General features: G+C 41.4%; 1 protein-coding gene across 3 annotated transcripts in view; it reads right to left on the bottom strand.

Annotated features, from left to right (window-relative positions):
* Positions 1-25,706, bottom strand: part of si:ch211-45c16.2 (mitogen-activated protein kinase kinase kinase 13) — a 41,314-nt gene extending 15,608 nt beyond the window's left edge. The window contains exons 1-2 of one of the 3 annotated variants that reach the window (XM_067603378.1): positions 25,530-25,706; positions 5,721-5,801 (exon numbers count right to left, since the gene is read on the bottom strand). The gene's annotated coding sequence lies outside the window, so the exon portion shown is untranslated. Of the gene's footprint in view, positions 1-4,271; positions 4,482-5,720; positions 5,802-25,529 lie in introns of those variants that run through there. The other 2 variants (XM_067603381.1, XM_067603379.1) reach the window with 2 other exon arrangements.
* Positions 25,707-26,705: the final 999 nt, after the last annotated feature.

The raw sequence follows: 26,705 nt of genomic DNA, 5'->3' as shown, positions 1-26,705 counted from the left end.
TAGAGAGATATGACTACAGAAGAGTGAGCTCAAGTAAAACCCTTTCACAGTTACTGGTCTGCTCATCCTCATGAGCTCATTCCTGAGAGGAAAGATAGATAACCTGCTGTGGACCATTTCCATCTCTCCTGGCTTGAAACAACCTTAGCATCAAAAAAATGGATGGCAAGAGCAGCTTCGAGAACCCAATGAAGGAAAAGTCCAGAGTATTAAAATAAAAATTACCTGGATGAACACAAGAGTCTTATGAATAGTTCAGTCTATGGTCAAAGTTACTCTGTTCTGAACCACACATGTGACTGTCTGTTATTCTGGGACAGAGTTGAACAGTTGCACTCTGGTATCTGTACTCTGTTTCCCTAGTTAATGCAGACTCTGGACTTGTCATGTCATCCTGTCAGTAAACAATGTTATGAAACAGAAATTTGGAAACATACCGCTCATATTTGTCTTCTGTCTGGTGCAGCCGACAAAATGGTAACATATTTCGCGATATGAACATCAAATAAAGAAACCTCTGAAATATGAAAGCCGCCCAGTCCTGATTTGATTGTCAGGATGTGGGCCGATGTCTAAATCAGCTTTCCCTCGCTGCCATGGCCATGAGCCCTGACAGAGTGGATTGGACAGCTTGCTGTAGGTGGGTGAAAGTAATAATCTGCTGGTGCAGGCCCAGCGGTGGAAAAAGGGGAAAATAAACAGATTCTGGCACAGTGTTCAGGCATCTGCTCTCACATGGCTGACATTTCGCTATAATCCCTCTTTCTTCATATTCTGATTCCCTCTGGTGACTCACCTGGGCTGACTTAAATACCTGGCGGTGGCTGGAGGGAATAGCGGGCCACAGAGCAGTAATCCCTGCCCGCCTACCTGCCTGCTCGGGGTTTGACGGGTGTTGCTGGGCAAATAAGAACAAGGTCAAAGCCCCGGGGAAAATGCCAGGTGGGATCATGGTGGAATATGCCTGGTTTGTTGTGAGAGCTGGATTTCTCAGGGAGAGGATGAGTGAAACTGCCAGAGAGAGTTGACTGATGAGAGAGGGTGAGAGTGTGAGTGTTTTGAAGTCCAAAACACTGATGTCTGCCAGTGAGTTCAGCAAACCAAAACAAACCAAATTGATCCTAGCTGACTAGTGACTAGTTTTCACATACAAGGAATTTGTCTTGGTGTAGTGGTGCATAACAATCAAAAAATAGAAGGTAGAGAGAAAAAACAAGTATCTATAAAAAGTGAGAAAAATACAACTACCACAAAAGACAGGTGGAATAAATATATAAATACAATTTTATGATAAAGGATAATTGAAAAATATGTTCTATGTGAAGAGAGCTGTAGAGTTTTAAAAATATGATGTACATGATATTAAAGGGAATGTACAAATGTTCACAGTATAAACAGTATGTGTAATGTGCAAGTGTAATAATACAAAGAATACAAATAATTGCGTTAACATAACATGCTGTGTTACATGTGATGAGTTCACAGAAAATAAGATTATAGATTTCACATTAATATGATGTAAAGTGACTATGAGCAGGATAGAGTCCATGTCAGAGGGGGTCTCAGGCCTTGTTAATGAGGCCAGCTGCAGACAGGAAGAAACTGTTCTTGTTTTGGTCAAGATAGACCTCAGCCTATTGCCTTAGGGAAATGTTCGAAAAAGTTATGTCTGGGGTGGGAGGGGTTGGCCATGATCTCCTCTGCTCTTCTCAGTGTCCTGGAGGCATGCAGGTCCTGGAGGGACAGCAGGTTGCAGCCAATTACCCTCTCAGCAGAGTGAATGATACGCTGCAGTCTGCCCCTATCCTTGGCAGTGGCAGCAGTGTACCAGATGGTAACGGAGGAGGTGAGGATGGACTGTGTGTGATGGCAGTGTAGAAGTGCACCATCATTGGTTTTGGCAGGTTGAACTTCTTCAGCTGCTGCAGGAAGTACATCCTCTGCTGAGTCTTCTTGGTGAGGCTACTGATGTTCTGCTCCCACTTGAGGTGCTGGGTGATGATGGTTCCCAGGAAGTGGAAGGGCTCTACAGTGTCGATTGGGGAGTCACACAGGGTGATGTCGGGGCGTTCTTTCTGAAGTTCGCAACCATCTCCACAGTCTTTAGAGCGCAGATGGTCAATCTCCCACCTGTGGGCAGACTTATCCCCACCAGAGATGAGTCCAATCAGGGTGGTGTCATCTGCAAACTTCAGTAGCTTGACTGACTGGTGACTGGAGGTGCAGCTGTTTGTATACAGAGAGAAGAGTAGAAGGGAAAGGACGCAGCCTTGGGGGGAACCAGTGCAGCATTCTTTAAGAGTATATTTAAAATTCAGATTAAGGGTTAATGTGGCTGTGAATCATTAGAACCCCAAACGCATAAACATAACTTGTGCCTCAAATAGCCTCAGTCGGTACCAGTCAGAACTGGAGAAAATAAATAACTAAGAGTGTGCGCCATCAACATGTCACACACTCTCCCTCCAGCTTCGTTCTTCCAGCCTCTCAGTAAGGCTGCAGCCTGCACTGTAACCAGGACACACAGCCTCCTACAAGACTGAAATCTGTAACTATCATGCATACTCTGCTCTGAAAATCTCCTTTCAGTCAAGTCGACTCTTTGTTCCCAGTAATTCTTAATGATAAAGCTTTACGGAGTTCTATTTATGAATGCTAACCAGATCCATCCGGATAGATGATGAATGCAAACGGACAGAGAGGGACGGAGGGGCCAAGTAGACAGTGGAAAGAGAGAATGGTTCGGTGAAAAGTAGATTAGAGAGACAGAAAAGGGCCGTGAATGAGGGAGATATGGAAGCAATTTTGAGGCTGGAAACAGAAAAGAGTGAGAGCAGAGACAAATGAATGAGAGACAGACAAAGAAGACAGAGAGAAACGGCTATTCTACTGCTGCTGCTGCTGCTGCTGTTGTGGCTGCTTGCGGCATGATACTGTACCGACCACACTCCAATGGGAAAGACTCCCAGAGCGACAACAAAGGACACAAGAGGAGCCGGCTCCATGTGAACTGGGCCTGTCTGCCCTGCACGGCCAGGAGACAGCAGCACACACATACACACACTCAAAGCTACACACTGCACACCAGAGCAGCTGCTGCCACAACAATCCCCCTTGTGCTCTTTTAATAGGGACAGCCTGCCTGACCTGCCAACAACAAGGGCCGAGGAGAGAGACAGACACACAAAAAGTGACACAACAGACAAACACTCATATTGCAGGAGACTGGCTGTGACTGACACCACTTTAATGGCAGCAATATAAAAAAGCACAAAGCTATTGAGCAAAAAAAAAAGCGGGTATGAGTTGTACTACATGTCTGAAGACACTCTGCCACAGCAGAAAGCCAGGAAATCAATACACATTAGTGCTTCTGTTAGCTCATGGGTTTATACTATCCCTGCTTGCTCTTAAAAAAAAGCAACATGCACCTCATCTACGTTTGAATATTAAATTCTGTACCCCAAGCAGCTGAAGTCAGACACTCCAGAGAAAAATCCAAATGGCAAACTCCTCATGGATATGAATATGCAGCCATTAATTTAAACGCTCTGTGGAGGATGGACGGATGGATCTCTCCTCCTCCTCCTCCTCTTCCTCTAAAGCCCGGCTGCCGGCTACTCATCCTGTGCAGTTACATAAACATGCTTAGTAGCAGAGGACAGAGGTGGGCACACACAGATCTCTCCTGCTGCCAAGCTGAGTAAATAAAGAGATGGATGAAGTTGCAGGCACAAAGAGAGAGGTAGAGTTTACTAAAACAAAATGAGAGACTGGAATTGGGAGTAAATGTTATGTATGTACACATGTGTCCCAGAAAAAGTGTGTCATCTCTGACCAACAGCGTTATCACATCTCAGAACATGTGTTTGTTTCATTTGTTACATCAGGAGGCGGAGGGCGGGTTTTGCTGGTCTATACCTTCACCTACATCACAACCTGTCCTTCAGAGGGCACCGAGAAATACTGCATCAAAAAGCAGCAGCAGCATCACCACTGAGCCTAAAATAGCTCCTGCACGCACCAACGCACGACCACTCGACACACTCCTGCAGTGCTGCTAACTGAACAAACACTGACAGCTGGTCCACATACAGACAGCGCGCACACACACACACACACACACACAGAGATGTCTCAAATGTATGATAAAGAATGCGAACTTTCGAAAACACCAGAGACAAATCATACACAAGCAAGAGAGCTACCTCCACATCGCACCGCCTCCACTCAGATGTAACGCAAAGACACAGCATCAGCAGATTACTCACAGCAGACAGAGCTCAGATTCATGGTCCTCTCTCCGCTCCGAGCCAGAGATGTGAAAAAAAAACCCCGGGGAGAAAGGCTGAACTGATGGTCAGGACGGAGAAAAACATCACAAAAAGCAGGGAGAGAGGCTGGAGAATGACAGACATTCCTCTGACTCCCGCAGCACCTGTGAGTGGGTGGGAGGCAGCGTCACAGGGTCGCTGAAGACTTGCTCACGTCACACTTTTCATGAATGGAGCAGTCTGACGCAAAGAAGACGAGGCTCATATACTGGGGGAGGGGGGGGGGGGGTTCTGCACAGACTCAGAGAGGAGGAGCAAAGAGAAGAGGGGAAGGAGGAGGAGAGGGGGGTATTTCAAAGCAGCACCAGCTGGGAACAGCAGGTTAGGCTGCGGTGGCGTCTCTGTAAGTAGGGCAGACTGTTTCTGCACAGAGAGAAAATCCCTTTGTACCAAATCAGTAATCAGTTCTCTCCATGCCAATTGTATCAGCATCCCACATACAACAGTGCACTGTATCCTCCTTGGCAAGAGCTATTTTAATTTCTGACAATACATTTCAAGTGTGCACGTAGACTCGAAGACAACGTCGGCTCATACTTTCTTTAAAATAGAACATACTAAGAAACAGAAACAGCACAAAATGAATCATCTGTATCCTCGATGTCAAATGTGGCTGTTGTTTCTAAGTGGGTAAAGGAGTCAGCATAAACAGATGCTGTTAAAGTAAACTGAGAGCATAATAATGCACTATTTATAAAGAGGTATTAAGCTGTAACTAACAGCTTTATCAATAGTTAATAAATCATTAAATAATGCTTTATATATCAGCTACAAGCCATTAAAAAGAATCCAACTTCTTACACACATACATGACCATGCTACAAATAGACACACACACACACACACACACACACACACACACACACACACACACACACACACACATACACACACACACACACACAAAAAAAAAAACACAAAGTTCAGACCTGCTCCTGCTCCAAACTGCAAATGTGATTCTAGTCATTAAATCACTTCACCTACATACATTTTCTCCACAGGGTGTAAATGGTCTGCACAGCTGCACAGCTCTAATAAGTATTCTACCGCACACTGATAGCCTTCTGTCTTGGATGTTTCTACTACTATCAGTCAAATTAAGTAATTTAGCCCCTCAAATCTTAATTCAAACTACCTGACAGGAGTCTACACTCAGGACGAATGAGAAAATTCTAGCTTCAGAGCTGAAGGGTAAGAGAGAAATCAAAAGGTCAGAGCAAGCATGTCAGAGGAACCGCTCTTTTCCCTCCCTAAAAGGTCATTTAATGTCTCTCAAAATCCCTCTTTAATGTGCTGAAGTAACACAGCTTTATTCAGCCATTCTCCTTGTACATGTGACTGCATTTGTGTGTATGTTTTTGTGTCAGTGTGTGCACATGTACTGACCTGTCAGGTGGTTTCTGAGCATCTCAGAGGTGTGCTGAGTGTGCGGTGGGCTCAGATTCAGTTTATGGTCTTGCTTTTCAGCTGTATACACACACACACACACACACACACACACACAAAGCAGGGAAAAGGGTTAACTGGCATGAATGAAGATGATAAATTGAAGACAGAAATAAACAGTCATTTTCAGGGTGACATTAAGAAATTGATTGAAGGGTTGAGTCACCAGATAATCAAAAGACTGCAGAGGAGAGGGGGCACAACTCAGATGGTCTGTCTGTCTGTCTAGTATATATGTGAGTGTGTGAGTGTGTGTGAGAGTGTTAACAGCAGAGATTTAGACCAGAGAGGGTATGAAAAGAGACTGATTGAGAGGGAGGGCCAGCGGATAAAAGGAGTGGCTCGGGGAACAGATGCTCCACCCTGTCCTCTCGTTACAGGCCCAGACCTCTGGGGAAGATGATGTTGAAGGGTGGGGGAGTAGGAATGTAACGATGCATGGAGAGTGGGGGGTTGGGATATAGGAGCAGCATTCTCCAATCTCTGTCCTAAAGCCACACCCCGCAGGGGACACTGCCAGAGGAGGAGGTCTGAAATCCCGGGGTGAGGCTGAAGCGGAGGCGTCCAAACACAGCCTATAAACGGCGTGAAATGACAGTCTAATGAGTCACGGTGCAGATGGCCGCGGATGCTGGTTCTAATGGGACTGACATTAGGGACTGGTGTGTGTACTGCCTGATCTGTTACAGCTACACCTTTGTTGTGCACAATCACAAAATTAACACAACGTCAAGCTTCCTTCTGGTCATGAGGAGAAGAAGAGTAGGTGTAAACCAAAAGTGTTACTCCTTACACGTTACACCATATACATAAAAACACAGCAGGGGAATTCCCAAAAAAAGAACTCTAGTTAAATATTGACAAAAAGCAAAGGCGAGACAGACATCAGATATCTAGAGGAGCATTGAATTCAAACACCTGACTTGTTTGCTTAGTGAGAACATCGAGCTCTGCTCTATAGCCCCAAATTCCAAAGGTCAGCAGATCACAAGCCTGTGTGCTCATGTGGAAGACAAGCAAAGCCATTTTGCAATACGAAAACAAGCCAGAAACACCTACAACCAAGTATTTTTAAATACAAATGAGGACCTGTCAAAGCCACTCAAGGTTTCGACAATGGCGATTAATGCTTTTCTATCATACAAGACTAATAAATGCCATGAATGCCCAAATAATTTACTTGTTCTAATATTAGCAGTGATATAACATTATAAATCTATCCGTTTATAGTATTTTCACAGTTCTGTAATCGTTGGTTTCACATTCAGCCATTTAGTCTGAAGCTAAAGAGGCTTCCCAGCATCGTTAAAGATAAAGCTACCCTTGTGTCAGCTTTTACCAAATATTGATTACAGAAATACATTAATACATTAAGCTCATCAATTCGAGGTTGATTTGTGATGACTGTCTCATATAATCAAATGGCTTGACTGTATATAAATATGGATGAGCCATCTCCACTTCCCGCCACTATGCAAAAGTGAAACCAAAATATTTCCTTTCCGGGAGCTGCCATCTTGCTTGTGTGGCATCATTTGGAGCCAGAGTCTACACAGTAGAGTCAGGTGGCGGGTGACACCCCACGGGAAACGCCCCCTCAGCTGTCCTGCCACCTGATGGAGGTTTGAGAGCTTTTTATATCATCAAATAACTAAATAAAAACAGAGTTACCAGAAAAATTAACACTTGGACAAACATGGGGGGGGGGGGCAGGACTTATGACCTATACTGCAGCCAGCCACCAGGAGGCGATCGAGATGTTTTGGCTTCACGTTTGGGGAGCTGTCATGACGTCAGTATTTAAATACAGTCAATGATCAAATGCATGAATGTCATAAGATCATACCATCAGCATCACATCAAAAACCCACTAATGATATTGTTATCCATGCCTAGATCAGACCTGACCTGTTAATTAAAATTTGATTTTTTCACTATATTTCCTCCATTCTCCAATTTTTTCCTGAGAATTATTTAATTTATTTAATTTTAATTAAAAGTTTCAAATAACTTTGGAGAGCAGCAGAGCAGCTGGAATCTGAGTTGAGGTAGATACTGCCGCTCAGTACAGTAGGTCTGCTGATAAACTATTGAAATGAAGGAGTGGCTGACCAAAGCTATTCCAAATAAAACTTATGTGCCAGGTCCAAGAAAGCTAGCCCAACACAGGTGATCTGTCAGAATCACGAGTCCAAGGGTCAGGTTCAATCCTCTAATTGTAACACCGCCACTACCACACAATTCTCAAACATTTGAGTTTCTGTACTCCTACATACAGGTGTTACTGCAGGTGTGGTTACATCCAGACTACTCAACAGGTGGCATTGACTGAGCTGCATCATTGTAGGCTATTCTGTTATGGAAGTGGACAATACCAAATGAGAAATGGGATATACCTTTAGTAGGTATGTCAGTTTCAGTTAATTTTACTTCTGAAACCCAAAGTTTTTTTAATGCATTTAGTCACAATAGCTCTCGATGGCATAACATACTCAGGCTTGAGGTACTGAACTGGGTCTTTCAATCCTTCGCCCTCCACCACACCAATTGGCTGCACATTGGTCTAAATCATTTGGCATATCAACTGGGTGATGACCTAATAACAAAGTAACACCTACGTTTTTATAACAGATAGACCATAGGATTAGCATGCTAGGCTAACAGTCTGTCAGTTGTGTGACTTAATATCCTACACCTTACTTTTATACAGTCTATGGACTACACACAGCATGGCACGGCTATGGAAATTTAGCACCAATTGATCTAACGTGAATAATGTATCATAGCAAGTTCAGTACCCAACCCTAGTATGCAAATTAACCTATAGACCGACATGTGTAACCAGTCAAAAATATTCCCAGTGGTTAATCGATTAACAGTTAACTGTTGACATTTCTAACCATTAGCATAGGGGGGTTAAGAAGATGGCCTTTTAAGTATTTATGTTCACATAGGGACCATCACTATAGAAGGAAACAGAGAAAAAAATGACAAGAGAAATCACAAAATAACAACAAAGTTCATTATGCTATCATTCATTATCACAAACAGTTCTTTTGTGGTCATAAGAAACACCTCACACACCTCTGCTGAGCTGACCATTTGCCATATTTACTTTTGTTGGAATGACATGGACAATGCGTCCTGCCTGACTACTGGAGGTGATGCTGTGCCAATTTACTCCAAACTGTGAATTTGCAATGAGAAGGTCAATGCCACAGAGGTGTTGAAAATCTTCAACAATCAAGATTCACTAGCCAGTCACAATTTTGTGAATATAAAATGAAGTCATAACTAAATAACACAGGTAGACAGCTTCATCTGTCTTTATCACAGATGTGCTTTAAACCTGAAAACATTGAATTCTAATTTTATTACTAGAAAGTGTATAAAACAAAGTTATAAAGCCTCCTTTAAGATTTATTTGTAGTGTAACTAAAGAACATCAGTTACACAGCAAATTAAGACTTGTCAAATTTATCAGATCTATTCCAAGTGAAGTCAAGTTTACCAGAGTATTTATAGATGGTGATAGATGTTAAGTTTTCCACTTGAGGCCACAGGTGGTTTGCCCAAATCTGTAGTGTCGGGAAAGACAAAAATCACTCCAAAATGTGTACCAAAACTGAAATCCACACTAAATATTATGAACATTTTTGCTTAATCTAATGTTTATTTTCTTGATTAATCATTAAATGGTTAAATTTAATGAAATGTCTAAAACAACTTCTCAGTGCCCAAAATGACATCTTCAAATGCCTTGTGTTGTCCAACCAACAGTCCCAAATCCCAAAATATTAAATTTACAATATTATTAAAACAGAGAAAAGCAGCAAAGAAGCTGAAACCAGAGAATGTTTGTGTTTATGCAAGAAAAATGACTCTAAAAATTAATGATCAAAATAAATTTAATACATTTTTTGTCGATCAACTAATCCATAAATTGACTAATTGTTATGGCTCTAATGGTTGGTTCACATAATACAGTACTTCAGTTGATTTAAATGTTTAAAAAATGACTTCTCATAAAACAGAGCCTCAAAGTTTTGTATCCAAACAATTATTTTTAACGCTAACTTCGCTAACGCTAACAAATCCCCTCAATGGACTGTCAAGTGAACTATATATATATATATATATATATATATATATATATATATATATATCGAATGATATATATCCAGATATGATGATAAACCCTTGCACTTCCCTTCCTTCTCAGTTTTTAGAGAGTTTACATGACTTAGATGGTAAAATATTTTCCAGGCAGCTTCTTTAAACATTTCTAAACCAAAGATATAAAAAGAGTCCAACCTCAGTCTCTGAATTAGGTTTATCCCGGCGGTGGCCAGAGCCTCCTTGTTCTGTCTCCATCACCGGCACACAGACACCATGTACAGCCAGTCAGTGGTGCTCCATGTGCCCTGGCCTCGCCTACAAGTGCAACGGAGCTGTAAACCACACTGGCTCAGCTCCGTTATACACACTCATTACTATTTCACCAGCAGCGGAACAGCAGCACTGACAGCTACTATGTCCCCCGCATAAATAAGAGAAAAACCACCATCGCAGCTTACAGTGGTTTACCTTTCCATCTGCCATCACATGCAGTGGCCAGATACATAGACACTGGCCCACACACACACACACACACACACACACACTCACACACATCTATGATTATTGACAAATGAATAAGACTTCCAATGTAGAGTAAAGTAGTGGTGGAAGAAGAAATCAAATCACAATCTTTTGTGAAATAAAAAATGGCTTTGTAGAAAAACATGAATATATTTCACAAAGTAAAGTATCAAAAAAAGTATTGTTTTGATACGGGAGATGAAACTACAAAATAGCCTTCAAATGAATGCAGTGAAATAAAATATTTCCCTCTTAAACGTGGACTAAAAGTAGGGAGTCTCACAAAATTGCAATACTCAGGTAAAGTGCCCACACTTTACCTGAGTATTATACCCCACACTAAAACTGTTCTGCATTACCTAAAGTTACTGATAGTTCACGAATTTCTGGTCTGGGGCACAAGAATATGTCCATTGACTCTTGTTATAAGTTGTGCATGCACAGTTTGCTCCTCTTCGATACAAGAGATAGAAGCTTGGTGGCGCGCATGGCACCTGCGCCCCAACAGCATTTATCTGAATGCTGCTGTCTTACATACAACCAACCACTGGGTGGCAGCAGAGAGCAGGAAGCATCTGACATAAAATGCGCCAGAATGAGCTCTTAAGCGTAAAGTTGGAGGAGCCTTGTGCAACAGAGAGTGTATTTTGGCTAGCTAGAGGAGAGACAGAAAATTCAGTTAAGTCACTAAAAATAACACCTTTTGAGAGAAGAACATTGCAAGAGAAGCTCAGAGTCAAAGAGCTTGAACCTGATCAGCCTGACATCATAATTCAACAGCAATCCAAAGACAGAGGAAGACAATGTACATTTTCAAGGAGCTGGTTTTGTAAGACCTTTGCTTGGCTAACTGTATGTAGTGACACCAATGCTTTATTTTGCTTTCCCTGCCTCCTTTTTCAAACAACAGGATCAGACCCCGCATGGATTCAGACAGGATATCAGAAAAAAAAACAAAAAAGCATGAACAAACTGGGGTCCACATGGAAAATGCAATGCAACCAGCCATGTTTGGGAAAGTAAACATAGCTGCTAAGCTTGATGAAGGCTACAGGATAGGGATTGATAAGCATAATGGGGACTTCCTGTCTAAAATAACAGACAGTGTCAAATTCCGTGATGCCTTTGAGCTAGCCCTGTGTGGCCATGATGAAAGTGAAAGCTCAGAAAATCCTAGTGATTTTAGAGGATTGGTGGATTTTGTAGCATCACTAGATATAGTTCTACAAGAGCATTTGCAGACTGAAGTCCTTGAATGTATGTGCGGTGGTTAGCACTGTTGCCTCAAAGCAAGAAGGTTCTGGGTTTGAACCCACTGGCCTGCTGGGGCCTTTCTGTGTGGAGTTTGCATGTTCTCCCCATGCCTGTGTTGGTTCTCTCCAGGTGCTCCAGCTTCCTCCCACAGACCAAAAACATGTAGGTTAGATTAATTGGAGACTCTAAATTGCCCGTAGGTGTGAATGTGAGTGTGAATGGTTGTCTGTCTCTATACTATATGTTAGCTCTGTGATTGGCTGGTGACCTGTCCAGGGTGTAGCCCGCCTCTCGCCCAATGTCAGCTGAGATTGGCTCCAGCTCCCCCATGACCCTCTAGAGGATAAATGGTAAAGAAAATGGATGGATGGATGACTGAAGAAATCAGGAGTGCTGACTTTTTCTCCATCCAGGCTGATGAAACAACAGACATTTCCACTCAGTGTCAACTGGTGCTTGTGATCCGCTACACTGACAAAGCCCATGATGTGCAGCAGAGGTTTTTTGAGTTTATACCTCTCCAGAGTGCCACAAATGATATCATCACCACAGCACTTTTGACCAGAAGAGCAAGCTCATTTCCCAGACAAATGTCATGAGGGGAGCCTCAGGTGGTGTGCAGAAGAAGGTGCAAGATGTGTATGTGAATGCACACAATGTCCACTGCTATGCTCACCAACTTAACCTCATCATGCAGCAGCTGACATCTCACATCTCAAGAGTGAACTGGCTGGATTCTCTGGCTTTTTTCCAAGATCTTCCAAGAGAACCAGCATGCTTGATAGAGTGGTGGCACACAGACTCCCAAGAGCAAGCACAGTGAGATGGAACTCCCACAGCCAAGCTGTGAACTGTTTTTGAGCACAAAGATGACCTCCTCCAGTGTTTTGAAACCATCAGGGACTCAGGCGAGTTTGATCCTACCACTATGCGAGAGTCTGGAGGGTTTGTGAGGCTACTGGAGGATGATAATTTCAGCTTCTTCCTGGAGCTGCTCCATGACATCACGCCTCATGTGGACAATCTCTACAGCCAGCTCCATTAGCAGACCATCGACTCAGTCTTTGTCCAGGGAATCATGCAGCAGTTCACAGATAACTTGCAAAAGATCGGTTAATTAACATGTATGTTGTGCTGTTTAATATTACTGATATTGTGTTAAAGTCTATGATGCTTGAACAACTGAATTATGTAAAATTTCTGGTTATTTTACCTGGCAACTAAAGCTTAACTTCACTCTTCTGGTTCTGTTCAGAGATTCCTTCCCTACTCTCTATGGAGAACTTATAGCAGAGGAGGTAGTAGGTGTATCTCAGCAGCAGCTGGGCAAGAAACGCTGCACACTGGGCCCAGGTGAACTTCAGAGGGTAGCTGCTACGGAGGTGAGACAGAAGCTAAATATGTGGTGTTGGTCTTTTACAATGTTTTTAATCATAGTAGTGCTATATTTTTGCAGAAAAGTGAGCAACACACCTTAAAGTAGGCCCTGTATAATATAATAGTCTAGTTTTTGTGTGGCGCTATGTTAATTTGCATTGTCCCTATCAAATAAATGCATACATTGATAAAAATGGATAGTTCTTTATATATTATATTATTATTATACAATATATATTGATATATTGTAATGTTGACTTATATCTATCTCTATATTGTATTAAATTGGTGCATTCATCTTTTAGGTTTGTGACACTATCTTGAGCCGTACAAAACAGTGGTTCTCCTTCACCAAGCACCTGATCAGTGCTACATTGCAACAGAACGACAGCCAGTTCCCTGAAGCAGCGCTGAACACCACCATGGAGGTTTACCCACTGCTGAACAAGAGCAAGCTGAAAATTAAACTGTCACTCATCTACAGCAATGATGAGTTCAAGAACTGCAGTGGTGCCTGTACCAGCTCTTCATGGAGAACAATCTTCAGGACACCTTCTCAGAGACTGCGGCTCTGCTGAAGATCCTCAATACCACCAATATATCTGTCTATCCACCTATCTATCTACTTACCTATCTATCTATCCATCCATCCGTCCATCTTAGGGTTGTGCGATATGACCAAAATCTCATACAGGTCATTTTATATCGAGATAACGGTACATATCATGATAAAGCATATTTTCTGTAAATTCAATTAAATTACATAGTTTGCAAAGTAGGGTTTTCTAGTCCGTCTGTCCATCTTTTGCGTGGGTTTCATTAATAAATTACTCTGGTTGGCTTTTCACTCACAAAGCTTTTATTGCACTTACAGTAACATAACAAGTGTCGTTGTTGTCAACTCGAGTACTTCACCCCGTTCACTCTGTCCTCTGCTGCACTGTGTAGGCAGCACACACAGCACAGATGTGCAGATGTATATCATGATGTTATGATGGTAGAGGCTCAGTGGTGAATGACTGTCAGCCATCAAGAACATCAGGCCAATCCTAGCCCAAATGATGAAAAATATTGCCATAAAGAGTGTGATTTGCAACACAACGAAATAAACGATAGAGCATAATATGAAATAATAGACGTTTTTCTATCGTCACACAATATATATCATCATATCGCACAGCCCGAATCTATCTATCTATCTATCTTTTTTTTTTTCTATCTATCTATTATATGGTATACTATACCACCACTCAAAGCTAAAATGCAGAGCATGTTGCTTTCAGTAACCACATGTCTGGTCAAAAAAGTTAAGGTCAAAATCTGACTTTTTGACATTTGTCATTTTATAGAAATGTATAATTTAAAGTTTTTTTAATAATGAAAAACTTCAAATTATTTATATTTGTATTTTTATTGCACAAAAATCCCTGTGGTTAGGTAGTGTGACAATGCATTATAAGCAATCTAAACACTCTCACCAAACCTCCATACTGTTTTGGTACCAACTGCAATCCTATAAGTCACGCGGCCCACAGTCAGCTGGTTGGTGGTTGGATAAAATGGAGTGATTGGAGGAAGTCAGATTAGTCAGGGAAATGCCTAAACTAATGAGAAAAGACTTGTACTGAGTATGTTGACTGCATGCATGAAGAAAAACCTGTTTGTCTATGATCGATGGATAAAAAGAGGCCGGCTTGGCTGATTGGTTGGTTTTACAAAAGGCAGGCATGGATGAGTGAGTCCTGCACACAACATCCTCTGATTCTGAGTGACAGATAATGCTTGTGAGATTACCACACTGAGCCCACCAACAAACCCACAGCCACCCACGCTGAGAGGAAATTACATAACAATGACTGTTCAACACTCCCAGAGGATTCTGTCCGCACCATAACAATCCACCTATCGCGGATCCGTCGTTATCATTAGTTCAGAGTGGACTGCAGGAGCAAATAGATGAGGACCAGCATACAGAAAGCCAGCCTGTGCTGTCCTCCCTACCAACTGTATGTACCTGGTAATCCCAAGCATGATTTATGGGATTGCGTGCAGAGCTATAAGGCAGAACACAGCAGCCAGCCTTAGATAACATGAGATGTTATGAAGGCTCTCCAGCCTCTTTACTTCTTATCATTTCACTAAAAGGAATTACAGAAGTGGGAGGAAATGAACGCACGCTGGCATGTCATGTCCACGCACACACTTCACCTCCTAATTCCACATCCCTGGTTGGACAATAGAGGTGGGTGTGGGGCTGAAGTGGGGAGGCAGGCAGTGGTGGTTTGCCTGAAATTACAGCTGTGTAGCTGGGGGTGTATCTTGCTGCTGCTGCCTGCTGCTCGCTGGGGTGAGAGGTTAGACGGATATGTAAGGTCACAACTGTACTAAGACAAGAGGACACTGCGGGGAAGAGTACCCACAGTACATAAAGTATGGACTGTACACTATTATTATGTTGCTAATAGTGTTATCAATATTTTTAATCATGATCACATGCTTCAGTTTCATTAAATTATTTTAATTTTATTTAGTTACTTTTTGGGGGCAGTACAGTACTGATTTTGTCCTGTTGTTTGGCATATTTAAAAATAGAAATACACATATTTTTTTAAAGATCTCACACTTTCTACACTTTGCATCATGTGGTTAAAAAACTTACAATCACAGAAATAAAGTGTTTTTACTCTCAGACTTGTTAGAAAAAAATATTTCCTCACATTTGGCATACTTTTTCATTTTTATTTATTCAAAAGATGCTTCATATTATGGTTTGACTCATCATTTGTGTTGGTTTCATGGTGTACGCTGCACATTCAAACATTGTGATTGATTTAGAAAATCTTCCCTATTTCCACATTAGACAAGCATGATCAACTGTGCATTCCTGTTATTCATATATTATTCTACAGATGCACACATCAGATGTCAGCGATAATGCAAACACACTCAAGCAGCCTGTATGACTTGTGCATGTGCTCTGGTTCTCGCTCCTCCACTCGTGTGTGTTAATATGCTCCCCATGAGGCGCTGCAGGCTGTGGTAATTATAGAAGCTCAGCTAGCAGACACATCACAAGAGAGCAGTACATTTAAAGCCATGTGCACTTGCGTGAATACAGTACATGCTTATATGCACACACACCAAAGCACACACACTACCGAAACATTGTAGACGCTTGTACAGAAAAATAACCATATTTTGATCAAACTTTCTCATGTAAAATGTGCTTATGATTATAATACCAGAACCAGTTTTTAAGGTGGTAATGCAACATTTAAAACGTAAACAATGCAGATCCTCTTATAATTTTATTTTAGTATCATTGCGCAGATGCAGACCGCTCTGCCAGCTTCATCCACTACTGCTCCAGTGAGTAAAGCCTGCATAATATTAGTAGCAAAGCCCAGACACACTTAGGGTTCAACAATGCCGAGTTAAGCTAACCCCCTCATAGTCACAACTGTAATACCCCTGCCCAAATATAAAGAGATGTGGGGCTTAACCCACTTCTCAACAGAATCCCAATCCTCAAACAGGCTGACCAGCAAAGCATCTGGGATTGTGTCCAATAAACCCTTGGCAAAGGGCAACTCTATCTGCAGGAGAGCCAACAGAGCAGAGGGGCCCGGAAGATGGAAGATGCTTACTTTCTTAATCAAGCTGAGTTGTCATTATTGGCATTTAGTGGTCTGATATAGATGTAAGGCGTGCCAGGCGGGCTCTCAGTGTGACAAGCTGGCCCTGCGTGTGGCGCATAGTAAGCTAAGGATGGCATGGAGGCAGGGCCTGTGGAGCTCAGACAGTGTCATAACAGAAATGTCAGTCAGAAGGAAGGAAAGGAGGAGAGGGCCTAAGGGACGAGAGGGGAGGAGGGGAAGAGAGAGGGTGAGCGGGTAAGAGGATGCAAACATAGAGAGAGAGAGAGAGAGAGAGAGAGAGAGAGAGAGAGAGAGAGAGAGAGAGAGAGAGAGAGAGAGAGACAGAGAGAGAGAGAGAGAAGGGGGGCAAGATATTCATGTTCAAATCCCTCCTTCAGTCCAACATTTGTTGTTTGGAATTTTTCCACTTAACTGCACTTGAACTGCTGCGCTGCACGCGATGTGAACATTCAGCACATAAACCTATGTGAGGTCTATTTTTAGCAGCTGTTAAACATCCACTAACAGAGACGATACATTTTGACCCCCAAATTTTTTATGGTACAAATAGCTTTGCTGTGTTGAGTGTAGGGCTGGGCGATATAGACAAAATCAAATATCACAATGTTTTTTACCAAATACCTCAATATCGATATTGTGATAGTATTGTAGGGATGACTATTGGTGCTTTCACAAAATATTTACACAATGAGATTTTTGATAAATAATCATCAGTATTGTAAAATTACATCACTTGACTATAATGCAGCCTTTAAAACCAGGAAAAGACAACATTTTTGCCATATCACGATATTACGATATCCACAATCTATAAAGATATCTAGTATCATGATATCAATGTAATATCTATATATTGCCCAGCCCAAGTTGGGTGTAGGGCTGCAACTAACAATTGTTTTTTTTTTTTAATTAATCATTTAGTCAATAAAATGTTAGGAATTTATGAAAAATGTCCATCACAGTTTCCAACAGCCTGAGGTGAGTGCTTCAAATTGCTTGTTTTGTCTGATCAACTGTCCAAAACGCTAAGATGTTCAATTAACAAGTGATTTAAAATAGAAAAAAATAAGCAAATCCTCACATTTGAGAAACTGGAACCAGACAATGTTTGTCCTTTTTGACAATAATGTTGATGATGAATTTTCTCTCAATCAACTAATAATCAGATTGTTTCAGCACAAGTTGGACATACAACATATTGCAGTTTGTGCCACATCATCTACCAGCAACCCAAATTTGGCACTTAATCAGCATGATGGACAGCATCTTTGCTTATTTTCTATCAAACAGGAATTATATTTTGTTTTTCCTGTAAAAATATATTAATAGGCCATTTTCACAGAAAACATTTTGACATGGCACAGTAGGAAAAGCATGTGTAAATAAAAAAGTCCATTTAGCTGCTTTTGTTTCGGGGTCCTGGTATTGTGCATGTTGGCTTACTGGGAAACCTGGACTAAACAGAGCCATCGTTAGTGTTATTAGTAACACCTGTTTTTTTTTTTTTTATGACAAGTCAAAATGTCAGCTGTGAAAAATGTCCATTAATTGAGATAGGCTAATTTTACCAACTGACAGCTTAAGGAAAACGAAAACAGATAATTAAAGGTCCTGAACACCCACACAGGTGATTAGTCCTGCCTTAGTAAAGGCATCAAAGCCAACAGGAGAGTGAAGGAGGTAAATGATGGAGGTAAATAAAATAAACAGCCTGTACACGCCCACATAGAGAAGTCTAATCACCAAAAATAACTGACAGTACTTGTGGGGGTGAATCATTGGTGTGTGGGAGCTTTAAGACTAGTTTAAAATGAAAATCCAAAACCTGAAATCAATCACTGAAACATACAGTGTAACCTTTCAAATCAGAAAGCAGTATTTTTTCGTCAAAAAAACTTTACGTTTCATCTGATGAAACACAGTGATGAGCTTATTCTTTAAGCCTGATATGACATGACACTGGAGCCACCGCCATATAAATGTGACCCAAAACAAACAAGCCGAGTCTCCAGGGCTGGATTAGAGAGATCAGACCAGCTGCAGGGCCACACTGCTGCTGTTGCTACACATGTCAATTACATAAATACAGCTTCCTGTCTCTACGCCAGCATCAGGACCACCCTTCATATGCCTCTGCTGATACTCTGCTCAACTCCAGACTCAGTAACTCAGATTTTATGGTACTCTTGACACCTGGATAAACATTGTGTGACCATACAACAGCATCAAGAGGATGAAGCAGGTGTCATTCTATGTTTTTTTCATTTTGAAAAAAATACAACAAAAAAGCGATAACCAACAATTTCTTAACGTCTTTCAATACTTTCCAGCTTCCCCTGTCTATGGATCTCAACAAGCCCATTAATTTCTACCTAAGGTATAAATCTTTAAGAATAAGTCAAAAACATATTAATATATTAGATTATATTCAACTCTATTGTCATTATGCAGAATACAGGTACAAAGCCAATGAAATGCAGTTAGCATCCAATCAGAAGTGCAAAAATACAGTATTATTTACAGATGAGTGCAGGAAAGTAAGTGCTACGGCATAAGTGATGCTATATCTTCCAATATGTACAGTGATGGGCAATGAAGAGTTACAATATACAGGTATTAAATATGTAAATATTTTAAATATGTATATACAGAGGAGAAGTGCACAGAGTTAGAGAATAAGTTGTATGTACAGTGTAAACAGCATATATACATTTGGTTAACTATGTAGAGTATAAACAACATATGTACAGTCGGTTATATGTACAGTAACATTATTTGAACTGTGTAGGGGATCAGACTGTGTGCAAATTACAAGTTTGTATAAGTACTGTAAACAGTGCAGTAATGATTGCAATGATGCTATTAGAGTGGTGGTGTGGAGTTCGGCAGGGTCACAGCCTCGGCAAGAAGCTCTTTCTGAGCCTCCTTCTGACGCTCCTGTAATTCCTGCCAGATGAGCGGAGGGTGAAAAGTCCGTGGTTAGGATGAGAGGAATCCTTGATGATGCTTCTCATCCTGCCCCGGCAGCGCTTGTGATAAATGTTCTCGATGGTGGGTAAGTTTTCACGTGCGTTGGGCAATTTTCACCACCCACCCGAGTGTTTTATGGTCTGATGCAGAGCAGTTGCCATACCACATTGAGATGCAGTTTGCGAGTATGCTCTCAGTGGTACAGCGGTAGAAGTCCCCCAGTATCCTGGGACACAGGTGAGCTTTCTTAAGGCTCTGTAGGAAGTAAAGGTGCTGTTGCGCCTTTTTGACCAGGATGGAGGAGTTTAGGGACCAGGTGAGATCATTGGAGATGTGGATGCCAAGGAACTTGAAGCTTGACACGCACTCTACTACAGCTCTGTTGACGTAGATGGGGGTGCATGCATGGCTCCCAATCCTCTTGAAGTCTAAGTTGTCACCTCTGATCAGACCACAGTGGTGTCATCTGCAAACTTGACTATAGTGTCTAGTATCGTGTTTGAGCCATAGACAGGAACACCCTAATGGGTGAACAGACAGTAGAAAAGAGGGCTCAGTACACAGCCTTGTGGCACGCCATTATTTTCAGGGTGATAGTGGAGAGAGAGATGTTGTCTAACTTAAAAGACTGGGGTCTGTTAGTCAGAAAGTCCAGAGTCCCGTTGCAAAGAAATATACTGATACCAAGCTGAGTAAGCTTGGAGATCAGCTTGGAGGGAATTACAGTGTTAAATGCTGAACTGAAGTCAATGAACAGCATTCTGTCATAAGAGTTGTAACTGTCCAGGTGATCAGGGCAGAGTGGAGTGCCGTGGAGATGGCGTCCTCTGTTGACCTGTTGCGGCAGTAGGCAAGCTGGTGTGGGTCCAGTGTAGCAGGCAGACAGGATTTCAAGTGTGAAAGATCCAGTCTCTCAAAGCACTTGGCAATGATGGGGGTGAGTGTGACAGTCTGGAAGTTATTCAGGGCCACAGCAGTGGATAGCTTTGGCACCGGCACGATGGAGGCGGCCTTGAAACTTGTGGGCACAACTGCCTGGGCCAGGGACAGATTGAAAATGTCCGTAAAGACCGCGGCCAGCTGCTCTGCACAGGCTCTAAGCATGCGGTCAGGTATTCCACCAGGGCCAGCTGCCTTCCACACATTCACCTTGCACAGGATGGAGCAAACATCTGAGGTGGAGAGTGTGAGAGGCTGCTCATCTGGTGGTAGGTCTGCATGAAGGAAGGCCTCCTTATTTCTCCTGTCAAGGCAAGTGTAGAAGTAGCTGAGCTCATTGGGGAGGTAGAGCTGGTTGTGGGCACAGTGCTGGGTGGTTTGATGTCTGTGATTGTCTGTATGCCTTGCCACAGGGGTCAGAGGAGTTGAAGTGCTCTTCAATCTGCTGTCTGTAACTATGTTTAGCCTGTGAGATTCCCCTCATCAGGTTGGTCCTGGCTGAGCTGTAAGCCTCCTGGTCTCAAGACCTGACGGCTGCATCTCTTGCTTTGAGGAGGAGGCGAACTCTGTTCATCCAGGGCTTCTGATTTGGGAAAAGTCTTTATTTTTTTGTGTGTTGTCACTCTGTCCACACATCTGTAGATGTGATCCAAGACAGAGTTGGTCTAAGTGTCGATGTGGATCTGAGAGTCACTCTCCAACCAGATCTTGACAGTCTTCATTGAGGGTTTCATGTGTTTGATGACCGGGGTGTACTTGGGGAGCAGGAACAGTAAGAGATGGTCAGACTGTCCCCCAGGTGGGGTCGGGGTGTGACTTTGTAGATGTCAACCACATTGGTGGAAACGTGGTTCAAAGTTTTATGTCCTCTTGTGGTACAGGAGACATTCTGATGAAACCTTGAAAGTACAGATCTCAAAGTGCAGTGATTAAAGTCTCCAGCGACAATAAAGGCCCCATCCAGGTGCATGGTATGCAGCTTGCTAATAGCAGCACAAAGTTCTTTCATGGCCACTTTTGCATTAGCATCCGGAGGGACAAACTGCAGCAGCAACAATGCAAGTAAACTTGCGTGGTAGGTAGAAGGGCTGCACTTAATAATGAGGTACTGATCAGCAGAGTAGTGGGTATCAGTGATGACAGAATCTGAGCACCGTGTTTCGTTTACATGAAACACGGTGAAATACAGATGCACCTCGCGATGACCTCGCGCCTTGCCGCCATCTTGCCGATATATTAAGCGGACATGGATGAAAAATTAAGTTTGAACGTCTACAATTCCATAACAACTGGGCAAACTTCATCTCCTGAGGTAAATCCTGTGCAACAACTGAAAGCTCCAGGATAGCTACTATGGACCTTGTGGTGAGATTGTTCAGTCATGTGCATATCAACAAAACCTCGGTGGTATATTATAGGTGCTGGATCAATTAAACTGCAATGCACCTGCACACTAAATTTTGCCGGAGGAAGACCGAAGCTGAATCGTCACAAAATAAAATTAAAGGGCGCTTTGATTTAGTGTGTGGATACTATTTGCATTGAAATGAGATTGTTTTGTCAACCACTGTTTCTATTTTAAGAATGAACTTATCAAGATCCCAAGTTTGGCAACTCAAAGAGAGGCAAATGGTGCGTTTGTTGGGGACTATTTTCAGCTGCGGATAAATACATATTTGGTGGGTTAGTGAGTATTTACAGCATCAGGACAGTGTACTGACTCAAAATAAACTACAGAGCAACGGTGTGACTCACTGATATATACTTTGAGATACTGATACTGTACATATCAGGCTTTGGCTGCACAGGCAACAGTTGTTTAGATCAAAGATCAAATCATTGTTGGTTTTGGTCTGCTCGGTTTGCTTTTCATGGGATTTAATAAGAAATTATCAAATTTAAGTTAAAAATAGTGAAAAATGGCCATCACATGTTCTGAGAGTCTTTGGTTATTTCTTCAAGTCAAGATATTATATTTAAAATGTATAAAATACAGAAAATATGCAAATTATCAGATCTGCAAAGCATGGAGCTGCAGGATTTTTGCCATTTTTGTTTGATTAAACAACTGCAATGATTATGAAATGTTGCTTTCGATCACCTAATCAATAAATATACTAATTTCCAATCTGCTTACAGGTCCTTATCCTTTAAGCAATGGTCACAACACAGAAATTCCAGGATTTCTTTGTCATGTCTCTAAAGAACTAAAGTGGATGTTGTAGTTTCTGATCCGATGAAGAATCAGCAACCTGGTGAGAAGAACAACAGTATGCAGATTCATTGTTGGCGGGTTTAATGTCAATACACTCCTTGTACAAGAGCTTTTGTGTGTACATGATGATAGCTTTGCTTTTAAAAGGTCAAACTCCCCCACACATGTAGATGCTCGGGTTTGCTGTAAACCTGGTGTTAGGTGTCTTTGTGCCATAGTTAAGAACACAAAGAACACCTGAGAGGTGTAGCCTTCAACACGCTGCTGGTGGGGGACTACATTTGCCTGATTGCTGCTGAGAGTGACCTGTAAATGCACCACGGACCGGCAGGAGTTACAAGAGAGGCAAAGCCATTAGTGACACACGTGGACACTTAACTGGAAATGCCCCACTCAGCACAATGAGGCTGGAATGCAACACTGCAGCCGTGACAGCACACAGCATCCACCGGTCACACGTGTAACGCTCTTTGCTGCTGACTGACTGTCAAAGTATGTTGCAACAGAAATGAAAAGCAGCTGAAACATAAAACTGTTGTGACATCACGTCTTGGTGAAAAGCGGATGAATGATCGTCTCTGATTTGTGTCAGATGGCCTCTGAGAGCTGCTACGCTGCTCGCAGAGAGCAGGCAGGTGAGATATTATCAGTCCCACATCTGACAGGAGGCACTGAGACTCATCATCACTGCACGTCACCTCTGAACCTGAATAGATACTCTGTTGACAATTTATTAGGTACAGCCCTGCAATAAATCCCACCTTCATGGAGGTTGTAATGTTTCCATGTTCATTTAGGAGGCTGTAGTTTGTGTCAAATATGGAGGCTTTAACTCGCAAAATAATTTAAAAAAACCACTTGCAACTCATGACTTCACTTGCACTTACGCCTTTTGACTTGGAATGATTTGATATCCTCCTTAAGCCCTAAAAATTAAAATAAAATATTTCATAAAAAGGCGTGCAATGACTCAACTCTTCATTTTCATGACAACATATTTACTTTGAACACACACTACTCGAGCTGGAGGGAAAAGTTTATTCTGAAATTGTGTCACAGGTAGAGCTGCGACGATTCAATTAATCACCAACTATTTTGATAATCGATTAATCGTTTGGAATCATTTTTTAAGAAAAAAAAAGTCTGTATTGTCTGATTCCAGCTTCTCAAATTGTGAATATTTTCTGTTTTTTTTTAGTCTTCTATGATAGTAAACTGAATATCTTTGGGTTGTGGACTGTTGGTCGGGACAAAATAAGACATTTGAAGACGTCACCTTGGGCTTTGGGAAAGAGTGATCGACATGTTTCATCATTTTCTGACATTTTATGGACCAAGTAACAAATCGATTAATCAAGAAAATAATCGACAGGTTGATTGATAATGAAAATAATCGTTAGTTGGAGCTCTATGTCGCAGGAGGAACATAACAAGGCACACCTGATCATTTTGCTTTTTGATGTTCACAAGTTTATTTGAAAGTTTAAAAAAAACCTCATTTTAAAAAGACATTTAATATTTCAGTATATTAGCTGTTACTATTTTCAAAAAAATTTACATGGCAGCATTAAATTTGGTAGAGTGTGCATAATGTAGCAGGACTTAGTTCCTTTGCTGATTGTTGCACTACTTTCTCATTCTTTATAGTATTTCTTATGCACTTGTCTACTTTCAGTTGTTTCTTACTCTAATGATAATTATTTTTTATTACACAAACAAACAAAACAACAACAAAGCGCTCTTTCTAATTGACAAAATATAAAAATGTAAGTGTAAGGTTACTCATGACTCATGACTTACTTATGACTTGCAGATAAATTACTTTGTCCCATTTCTGATTTGGTTTTAGCTCTTGAATTGTATTACATTATATTGAGAGGTTTTTCTAACATTTACTCTACCCTCATTGATATAAATGGGGGTGGACAAAATATTAAAAACACCTCAACCCCAGTATAACGCCATTTAATTCAAGAGCACCACAAACTACTGCCTCCAAAATTACCAAAAAAGTTGAATCTAAAATACTTTAAACAAAAATCGAACAACACAGTAATAAACTGACAACTCAGTTCATCACATAACATCCAGATGAAATAATTACTGAACCAACCTCTCATTGCATTTGAGCCACGTAGTCAAAATACTTGACAAAAGTACAATCTGACTGAAAAACAAACATTTCTACACCACCCACTATAATTTAGCCTCCTGTCCTTCGACAGTGAAGAGCAGCCTATAATTTCCTCCTCCTCCTGGTTAAAACAGACCAGAAAAAGCGTCTTTAAGTAGCTCCAACAGTCCAGCAGCTTCTCAACAACACTGTCCACTCGGTTATATAATGAAAGGCGAATAAGAAGTAAAACGTTTATTATATCAGTTGTTAGACTCCTCCTGGTTGAAACTAGTGGCACAGCTTTGCTCTGTTAACGCAGGGTTTGCAACAGCAGATGATTTCTGACAGAAAACTTCATTCATAAACAGTCTAAACAGTTGCTATAAACAGTCTTATGGTCTGATGGTAATAATGTCTTCAGACCGCAGCTCATTGACAGCTGCCTGAGTCTGCACATTTAGCTTCATCCCACAACCAAACACGATCGTTTCTGGTCAAACTATTCCAATGTGAAGGTTTTAATCTCCACTATTAAGCTTTTATCTTTCGATAAATGTCATAAAAATGAGGATTATTACCGTTTAGCGCCGTTGAGTGCCTCGGAGATGTCAGACTGCTCTCTCTCGGTCCGTCTATTTACTGTCCAATCCAGTGAGTCTTGTGAGCGAGCGGCCGACGTCACTTCCGGCGTGCACCTGTAGACTCCAGCGCCGCCGAAGATCGTCTATTGTACAAGATTAAATCTGTCCGCAGCTGAAAAACCTGCCAAAAATGAGCACAGGGCAGAAGTACCGCCCTCTTACCGAGCTACAGTGTATGTAAAAATAAAACGTGACAGGAGGTTATCGAGTGCGCACAAGATCATTTATATATATAATATATACAATTTATATTATAATTGCAGGACTGATGACTATCGTGACTGTGACAATCAAACAATGATTTACTATTTACAACAAACCCAAGAGTTTATTACTAAATCTTCTTTTGTGTGAAGCTAGAAGACAAAAAGGCAAATTATCAGTAGGATAAAGTAGAACATCTGTAATAGAAGCAGATCAGTATTACCAAAACATCAAATATAAAGCATTTTGTCAAGGAGTTCAAGGCTGCAAAATGCTGAGACTGCATTCACATTGGATAGGCTTTGTGTATGTCCCTGAACAAACAACTAAGTGGACCATCAGGATATAGAGCCAAGCCAGGCTGACCTATCCAAAACTTTAATGATTATAAATCATTAATAAAGGATTACATGTTTCTCACTTTCTAAGAAGTCATCAGGTTTGTAGTTATTTAAATATCTGCATCTATTAATTATCTTTAATTTCCCTTTGAGATTAATAAAGTATCTATCTATCTATCTATCTATCTATCTATCTATTGATCTATCTATATTTAAGAGAGACACCTGAATGATTAATGTGTAAACATTCAACTACATCTCCCATTAGGCTTTGAAAGTGCACCTGTGTCAGAGACTCATGGGAGACCCTCTACACCCCCCTTGTTTGTGTGTTTATGTGTCCCCACTTTACTTAAAGTTCCCTTTAACTTTACTTAAAGTTCCCTTTAAGTAAAGTGCACACAGCAGAACAATACGGCTGCTTCATTATTTGATTTCATTATCAGACACACATACAGTAAACAAACCAGTGCACTCTGCTGGAATAATTGTAGCTAATATGTCATGTCTACCAAGTCCTTCCTAGTTATTATTAGCCAGTTTCAATCTAGTGAGTTACTAAATCAGG

The sequence above is a fragment of the Thunnus thynnus genome, chromosome 11, assembly GCF_963924715.1.
Source record: "Thunnus thynnus chromosome 11, fThuThy2.1, whole genome shotgun sequence".
Lineage (NCBI taxonomy): Eukaryota > Metazoa > Chordata > Actinopteri > Scombriformes > Scombridae > Thunnus > Thunnus thynnus.
Note: the sequence above shows the minus strand (reverse complement) of the source record. Positions and strands in the feature narration are given on the sequence as shown.